This window comes from Austrofundulus limnaeus, unplaced genomic scaffold (assembly GCF_001266775.1).
Source record: "Austrofundulus limnaeus strain Quisiro unplaced genomic scaffold, Austrofundulus_limnaeus-1.0 Scaffold2283, whole genome shotgun sequence".
Classification (NCBI taxonomy): Eukaryota; Metazoa; Chordata; class Actinopteri; order Cyprinodontiformes; family Rivulidae; genus Austrofundulus; species Austrofundulus limnaeus.
In genome coordinates, this window is record NW_013954685.1 from 13,967 (window position 1) to 23,609 (window position 9,643).

A 9,643-nucleotide genomic window follows, 5' to 3' on the forward strand; every position below is an offset into this window, starting at 1 on the left:
TAGATGTTCCTCAGACATTCTTTAGATGTTCCACAGACATTCTTTAGATGTTCCACAGACGTTCTGTAGATGTTCCTCAGACATTCTTTAGATGTTCCTCAGACATTCTGTAGATGTTCCTCAGACATTCTTTAGATGTTCCTCAGACATTCTTTAGATGTTCCACAGACATTCTTTAGATGTTCCACAGACGTTCTGTAGATGTTCCTCAGACATTCTGTAGATGTTCCACAGACATTCTGTAGATGTTCCACAGACATTCTGTAGATGTTCCTCAGACATTCTGTAGATGTTCCTCAGACATTTTTAGATGTTCCACAGACGTTCTGTAGATGTTCCTCAGACATTCTGTAGATGTTCCACAGAATATCTTGGTTGTGTAAAGTTCTGTGATGTCTTAAAGCTCTCAGTATTTGTCTGTGGATTGACTTGTCAGACTTTATTTGAAGGGATGTTGAATATTTGATGTCTTCACTGTTGTCTCTGCTGTATGTGAAATAATTTGATTACACCTGATCTATAATCAAATCCACAGGGATTCTAACAAACTAATAAGATGATCTAAAACAGCTCTGTAGACTCTGAACCAGTCATATCACACCATGTGGAAGATATCTGTTCCCAACCTTCTGATGAGCTGATTGAACGAGTCCTGTTTAAACTTCTTGTTTCTGTTGTATTATTTGTGAATGCAGAATGTGTTCTGACAGTATGTTTCATTCACTGGAGCTGGTGCTTCTCTGCAGATGTCTCTGAGTGCTGGGCTACACCCTGGACACTTCACTGACAGACAGTAAATTTGCTATGCACAGTATTACTAAAAATGATTACAGTTCATGCACAGTATAGCTTAAAAATAAATGTGCACAGCATTGCTGATTGTGTAGTTGTTGAGTTGTTTTTTCTTGTTTGTTTCTGTTTTTTAAAGGCTGAAGAAACAACTCTATTCCAGACATGTGTTCAGTCAGATTAATATTAGTCAGTAGTTCTGACTCCTCTGAGAAGGGAAACAGGATTTTATTAGTCTTGATCAGAGTATAGTTCTGGTTCTTGGTGTTAAATCTAGTCTGGAGCCAGTTCTAGGCACTCTGAGTTATTGTGTGGCCTGTTTTTTGTGTATTTTGTGTCAGGCTCAGGGGTGGTAGGGATGCTAAACTTTCTGTACCTTTTGTCTCTTCTCATAGCACACATGCTTGCAACTTGTAAATCTGGGCCCATATGTATCAAACTTCTTAGAATTACTCTTAAGAATGCTGTTAAGAATGGACTTAAGTGTAAAAAATGATATGATAAAATCTGAGCTGAAGTCATTTACCAAGTGTGTCAGTGTCACTTTAACAAAGTGTCACTTTAACAAAGTGTCACTTTAACTAAGTGTCACTTTAACAAAGTGTCACTTTAACAAAGTGTCACTTTAACAAAGTGTCACTTTAACAAAGTGTCACTTTAACAAAGTGTCACTTTAACTAAGTGTCACTTTGTTAAAGTGACACTTAGTTAAAGTGACACTGAAGAGTTACTGTGACACTGTTAAAGTGACACTTAGTTAAAGTGACACTTAGTTAAAGTGACACTTAGTTAAAGTGACACTTTGTTAAAGTGACACTGTTAAAGTGACACTGTTAAAGTGACACTTTGTTAAAGTGACACTTTGTTAAAGTGACACTGTTAAAGTGACACTTTGTTAAAGTGACACTTTGTTAAAGTGACACTTAGTTAAAGTGACACTTTGTTAAAGTGACACTTTGTTAAAGTGACACTGTTAAAGTGACACTGTTAAAGTGACACTGTTAAAGTGACACTGACACACTTGGTAAATGACTTCAGCTCAGCTTTTAGCATATAATTATTTTACACTGAAGTCTGAGCGTAGCAGCAAATCTAAGAAGTTTGTTAAATCTGGGTCCAGAACTGATTCTCCCTGTAGAAACAAAGTGGAGTCATAAATGTAAAGCTGGTTGTAGGAGGAGCAGATGACCWGGTTACATCAGAACTCTGGGTTAAAACGTTGGGTCAGAACCAATCAAAGCTGTGTGGTTTATAATAAAGTAGAATAATTTAATCACACTGCTCTCTAACCCTCGTCAACAGTGCTTGGTACAATTGTTAGGTTGTTGGTTTATCTTTTTTTTTTTTCTGTGGATTCTATTGGAATCATAGAAATAAGTATTTTTTTTGACAAATTCGTATTTTTTATTCTGAAACTAGATCAGTGGGACTGGGTTGAAATTACAGAGTATTGTACAGTTTGTGATGAGAGTTCTTTTGTTTAAGCAATATATATTTTAAATCCAGACCTGTGAGTATTTTCCTACAGGACATCTCATCACTCAGATGTTGATATTATTATATGACAGCCTGTAAATCTGAGTACACTGGAGTTCCACATCTGTACTTTTAGAGCCAGTATTCAAAGTTGGAAATGAAAATATTTAGAATTAATGACTATACTTAAAATATGTGCTGACATGTTTACAAGGAACGAATCATAAAGTAGTTGTTGAAACGCAGAGTAAACCTGTGATCATTATAAGTCCTCTGGAGGAGATGAAGTTATACCAGAACTGGTAAAATCCTAATCAGTTAATTCAATCAGCTCTTCAATGCCCACTTTATTTACACATAAACTCAAAATGATTTCAGCTCCTTTACAGAAAAGACGTTTAATTTAACAATTCTTCTAACACAACAAAAACATCTGATTTGGTTCAGAACAAACGTACGTTCCAGTAACAAAGTGTAAGAAAACATGAGTTTCACAATGTGGACGTTTGTTTTACAGCTTTTGTGGTAAATCTGGAGCTGAATAATCTGACTGTACACCACTTGTTGAAAATGTTCACAACTATGTTGATTTTCCTGCAAACTTTAGACTCGTCACTTCAGGGAATCCTTTGATGGATTGATAATTTCCCCTTTTTTTTTGACATCCTCCAATGGTCAGAGGAGTGTTGTTGATAGTGTTTTTCAAAGTGAGCACATCTCCTTCATTGTTGTCATGGTCTCCCATCCAGGTCCTAACCAGGCCCGGCCTGAGATCAGACGAGCTGTGGTGTGTTCAGGGCCGTACAATGGGAATGAACCGTTCCACGATGATGTTCTTCTGTCAGACTGCAGCTGTTATCAGACATGTGGAGTAACGTGCTTACACAGATTATTTCATTCCAACAAATAAGACTGAACCATGCCACAAGTGTTCGACTCTATTTGTAGCCATGTTTTCAAATTATATTTAGTAGTGATACAACATATTACTGTTTATAAAAAATATTTTATCTATGTATGTATTTTATAACTGCCTGGTTAAATCAGATTTAGTAGAAAGATAAATGCTGCCAAATAAAAAAAATGGGTGAAATATATTTTTAGGCATTTGTGTGTAGTTCTGCTTCCTGTGAAACTAAAACTTTAATAAAGATACTTATGAAAAAGCCTCAGAAGTGGTATTGTAACATCATATTTACACATAAACATCACATTTTAGATGGTTTCAGATGAGTTTGTTTTTGTATTAGGTCTAGTTCATGTGATTTCACGAGGTTTAACGTTGAGTGGAGAAACAGTCCATCCTTGCTAGGGTCAATGAAAGTAAGTTGCTTCTGATCAAATGTATTGATTAACTGATCATCAGTGTGAACACCTATGAATGTAAGAGTGTAGTGGTGCACTGATCCACGTTCTTTTCATTTCCAATCTGATACCTGAATTTTGGGTATTGCCTACTATTCTGATACCAAAGCTGTTTTATTATTATTATCAATGTCATCCTCATAATTGTTATTAATTCTACAATATCACCAATGTTGTTTCATCTCCATCTGTTAACCTCCTTCTTATCTTCTCACGAGACGAGCGGGGCAGTTTTTAAGTGTCTGCTCTCTGCCCGGCCAGCTCAGTGTGTGAGAGCACGAGACACAAAATGGTGGACGAATAAAGAGTTCGACAAAGATAATAAACGTCATGTTTATTTGGACTTTACATGGTAGCAGAGGATGATACGAGTGCTGGAAAAATGAAGTTAATATTTGGACGCGTGTTACAAACTTGGAAAAGAAGAAACAGGCCCTCGCTGTGGTGCTGGGGCTCGAAGGAAGAGCCAGAGAGATAGCACTGGAGATATCTGCAGAYGACTTGAACAAAGATAATGGGATGGAAATCTTAACTGGATACCATATTTTTGAGAGAAGAGCTTATGAAGCGTACTCTCTTTTTGACACTATCTCTAAAGACAACACTATGTCTATGGCGGACTTCATCATAGATTTTGAACAACGTTATAATCAAATGAAGAAATACAACATGGCGCTGCCCGACGCTGTGCTGGYGTTTAAACTCTTGGATGCGGCCTGTCTCGATGACCAAAGCAGGCAGCTTGTGCTCACAGCGTGCACAGACTTAACATTTGCCTCCATGAAGTCAGGACTGAAGCSGATTTTCAGGAAAGCAACTGCTGGATCAGGAAGCGTCACAGAGACTCAGGATTATGTTTATTTTTTGGAGCAAAGACCAACGGGCAGATGTAGATGAAGCAATGGCTCGTCAAAAGGCGGAATGCAGCAGCAGCAGCAGGGCACAAATCCCCTCGATAAATATTGTAAGCAAACAAAATGCACTATTTGTCAGAGCACATACCATTGGGCCAAAGATTGTCYGCACAAAAGAAGTGAAGTAAAGTTGACACAAGATGAAAATATGGAGGAATGCAACATCAGTTTCTTTACAAAGACAGATTCAGAAATCTTTGAGTCACTGGGATCAGCTATCACTGATACTGCCTGCACTCATACTGTATGTGGTGAAAAGTGGCTAGAAAGTTACATAAGAGACCTAAGCAAGAGTCAAATTGACAAACTGTTGCAAACCGACTCCCAAGTTGCAGAGCTTTCAGGTTTGGAGATGGTCAGGTGGTACACTCCAACAGAMGAAGGAAAATTCCTGCTAAGATTGGAAAAACAAAGTGAAACATTGAAACTGAAGTGGTGTCTGCTGACATTCCTTTACTACTGAGCAAAATGTCTCTGAAGAGAGCTGGAACTGTTTTAGACATGCAACATGACAAAGTTGTCCTGTTCAAACAGCAAATCCCTCTTGAGCTCACCAGTTCAGGACATTATTGTGTGGATATAAGAGATGAAGAGGTAAATGTGAATGATAATGAAAATGAAATCCTTGTTGTCACAGCAGACATGTCTGCAACAGAGAAACACAAAATGCTCCTGAAACTTCACAGTTTGGACACGCCTCAGCAGACCGGCTGCACAGACTAATTCAAAGCTCTGGARATTCTGACAAAGTCTGTCCAGTGATTTACAGGAAATAATTTGTGACTGTGAGATATGTCAAAGATACAGCAGAACAAAGCCAAAACCTGCTGTTGGTTTGCCCTGGGCTTCAGAGTACAATGAAATGGTGGCAACGGATCTACACGAGTTGGAACCTGGTACCTGGTACCTGCACATCATCGACCACTTTACATGCTTCAGCTCTGGAAACACTGTGAGGACCAAGAAACCCTCTGAGATTGTCAACTCTTTCATTCATTCATGGATAAGTGTTCATGGAGCTCCCAAGCAGATTTACACCGACAACGGTTGAGAGTTCAACAATGAAGAAGTTAGAGACATGGCAGAAAAGTTCAACATTGAGACAAAGACCACAGCGGGCTACAGCCCCTGGAGCAATGGACTATTGGAGAGACACAACATGACATTAACAGAAATCCTTCTAAAGGTAACAAAGGAAAATAGGTGCGGCTGGCAAACTGCTCTGGACTGGGCTCTCATGGCCAAAAATAGTATGATCACTGTGCATGGTTATAGTCCACACCAACTTGTGTTTGGTCACAGTCCTAATCTTCCTTCTGTTTTGGTTGATAAACCACCTGCTCTAGAGGACACCTCTATGAGTACTAGAGTGGGACAACATCTATCAGTATTACATGCTTCCAGAAGAGCTTTCACACAGGTGGAATGCTCAGACAGAATAAAACGAGCTTTACGAAAACAGCTAAGACCTACAGATGAAAAGTATGAGACAGGAGACAAAGTGAACTATAAGAGAACAGACAGTATAGAGTGGAAGGGACCTGGTGTAGTTATTGGTCAAGACGGAGTTGTAGTTTTTGTAAGTCATGGTGGAATTCTTGTTYGAGTACATCAGTCCAGGCTAAACAAAGTAAATGTACAGGATGAGAATGAAACAGTCCTGTCTAATGTTCCTCAGAAGGATAAAGAAAGTGAAAATATGGTTGACACTGAAGTGTCAGGAAGCTCAGATGATGAAATGAGTGAAAAYGGAGAAGAACAAACCATTAACAATACAGAAACAGAGGAGAGTGAGGCAACAACTACTACTACTAACAGTCTCACAGAGGTAAAACTAAAACCAGGTCAGACAGTGACATTTACAGATAATGGCACAAGACACACAGAGCAGGAAAAACAAAAGGGCAATACAAAAACTGGTACAATGTTCAGAATATTGAACATGATGGTAGTGAAGGACAAAAACGAGCAGTAGTCATGTCACAGGTTGAAAATCATACTGAACATGAAAATAGAAATGAAGAAAATGTACTCATTGTAAAAGATGTTTCTTTTGATGCTGCTAAACAAGTGGAAAAATAAAAATGATGTATATGAAGAGGTCATGGACAAAGGTCAAAATAATGTTTCGACCAGCTGGGTCTGTACATTAAAAGAAGCTTCAGAGGGAATCATTCCTAAAGCCYGCCTTGTGGTAAGAGTTCTTAAAGAAATCAACATTAATGAGTTACAGAAAGATTCCCCTACATGTGCATCAGACCCACTCAGACTTCTGTTAGCTGTGATTGGTCAAAGTGAGTGGAAAGTTCATTCTATGGATATAAAATCTGCTGTTYTACAGAAACTTTCACGAGACATTTTCATTCGCCCCCCACCTGAAGTGGGTGTGGAGAATGTTCTGTGGAAACTAAAAATATATGTATATGGACTTGCAGATGYCTCCCTCTACTGGTACAACAGGGTAAAAGAAGTCATGCTCAACACTGGAGGTATAATGTCAAAAGTTGATCCTGCAGTGTTTTACTGGCAGAACGATGAGTCTGAAGTGACAGGAGTACTGGCGTGTCGTGTGGACGATTTTCTTTGGGCAGGATCAGAGGACTTTAAAAAAAGGTTATTCCTGTACTTAAGTCTATTTTTCATGTTGGCCGTGAAGAACATGGAAGTTTTTCCCATGTGGGAATGGACATCACCACCTTGGTGTAGTGCAGGTGCATCAACACAGCTACAGTGACAATCTACAAATGGTCCATTTAAAAGCCTCTCGAGCTGTTCAAAGGGATGACCTACTAAATGAGACAAGGAGCAACAGATCCAAAGTAGGACAGATTTTGTGGGTTGTCAAACAGACGAGACCAGATGTTATGTTTGACACATGCAGCCTGGCATCTAACATTAAAAGTGCCACTTTTCAGTCTGTTCATGAACAAAGTGATCCATAAACTGAAGTCAGAAAAAGTCACACTTAAGTTTCAACATTTGGTAAACAATAATGACCTAAGTTTAGTTGTTTTCAGTGATGCCTCTCTGCGTAATCTTTCAGATGGAGGTACACAAGGAGGGGCTTTAATCGCCCTCATGGGAGAGAGAGGAAGAATCTCCCCTTGATTTGGCAGTCAAAAAGGATCAGATGTGTGGTAACCAGTACACTGACTGGCAGGAAGGACTCTTACCATGTCAGACGTATTGACAGTGCTGTGTTTTTAGCCACGCTCTACTCTGAGCTCACTACTGGAAAAGCAAATCTATTCCTCATATTCATCACAGATAATCATTCTTTATTTGATGCACTTAAATCTACAAAACAGGTGACTGAAAAGAGACTCAGATTAGAAATCAGCAGCATTAAAGAACTTGTACAAACAAAAACCATTAAAGACGTGCACTGGTCAGAAGCGAAGTCACAGCTTGCTGATTGTTTTAAAAAAAGGGCGCTTCTGCCTCTAAAGGCACTGGATGAAGGTGTTTTGTAATACTATGTGCATAATTTTGTACATGCTTGTTCCTGTCTGTATTAATTTTATTTTTACAAAATAATCTGAAATGTTTTTGTATTCAGATATTTTTTTGAATATATACTTTTTAACCAGAGTGTATCCCCCAGTTTAAATTTTTATTTTTAAAGAGAGTGGGAGATCGTTAACCTCCTTCTTATCTTCTCACGAGACGAGCGGGGCAGTTTTTAAGTGTCTGTTCTCTGCCCGGSCAGCTCAGTGCGTGAGAGCACGAGACACAAAATGGTGGACGAATAAAGAGTTAAAGATAATAAACGTCGTGTTTATTTGGACTTTACACCATCTTCTGCTGCTTATCTAAAGTCGGGTCGCAGAGGCAACACTTCAGCTCGTTCTGGGGCAGCCCAAGGTGTTCCCAGGCTACAGAGGATACATACCTGGGGCTTCCTACCAGTGGGACGTGCCTGGAACACCTGTAAGGGGAGGCTTCCTAACCAGATGGCCCAACCACCTCAACTGACTCTTTTCGATGCAAAGAGAAGCAGCTGCTCCACTCTGAGTTCACCACTCCATCTCCAAAGCTGAGCCCGGCCACCCCACAGAGGAAGCTCACCTACTGCATCCAGGATCTTGTTCTTTCCATCAACATCCACACTTCATGACCATAGGTGAGGGTTGGAACATAGACAGTCAATCAAGAGCTTTGTTTTCTGACAGCTTCACCTCGACCAAAGCAACGCCCTCATTACTGAGGACAAAGCCCCAATCTGTCGATCCATCTTCCACTCCATCACACCGGGGCTGTAGCACCAAGTTCTGGGCCCTGTACACTCGATGTCAGTGGGCCTCTATCCATGCCAGTGCACGCGGAGCATTAGTAAAAAAAAGAAAAGGGGGTATTCTTTTAAGTAAAGAAACATAACTAGGGTTTTAAACTACAATCAGATCAGATTATATTGATGAGTGGTTCTTTCATTCACCAGCTGAATTCATGCATTTGGCCTACCTGTGTTCAAATACCTAAAACTTTTTACTACATCTGGTTTGTGGACTAATGTTGTGATCCATGACACTATAGCAAATTTTAGTTTAAAAACATTTAATCTTAAACTTTAGACAAACATTTGGTACATGACGTGTGCTCAGTTTAACTGTCTGCACACATCAAACTGAACACTAAATGTTTCTGTTGTGATGCAGTAACAGTCAGACCAGATTAACTGAGATTATTTTCACCTTTATTAAACCATGTTCTGTGTCAGTCCTTTAAACTCACTGAGATTACAGTCTGATAATCAGCCATAGTTTCATACAGAGACACAGGTGGAGCTCTACAGGTGTGTTTCTCCTCTCTAACAGGACCATCAGAGAACTTGTAATGTGTGTAAAGGACACACTGGAGGGGGGTCCGGGGGTCCGGCCCCAGAAAATTTTGAATAAAGTAGAGGCTATTTCCTGATTTCTAATGTATGTTAACAGGTTGTTAAAGATACTTTTACTTACACAAATAAAGACATTTAGACAACTAGAGACAGATTCTTCATTAAACTAGTTTCATTAATTCATTAATTTCACCATAAACTGACCACGACCAGGTGCTCCTCACAAGATTTCTGACAGAGGAGTGAAAAGAATTATCAGAAG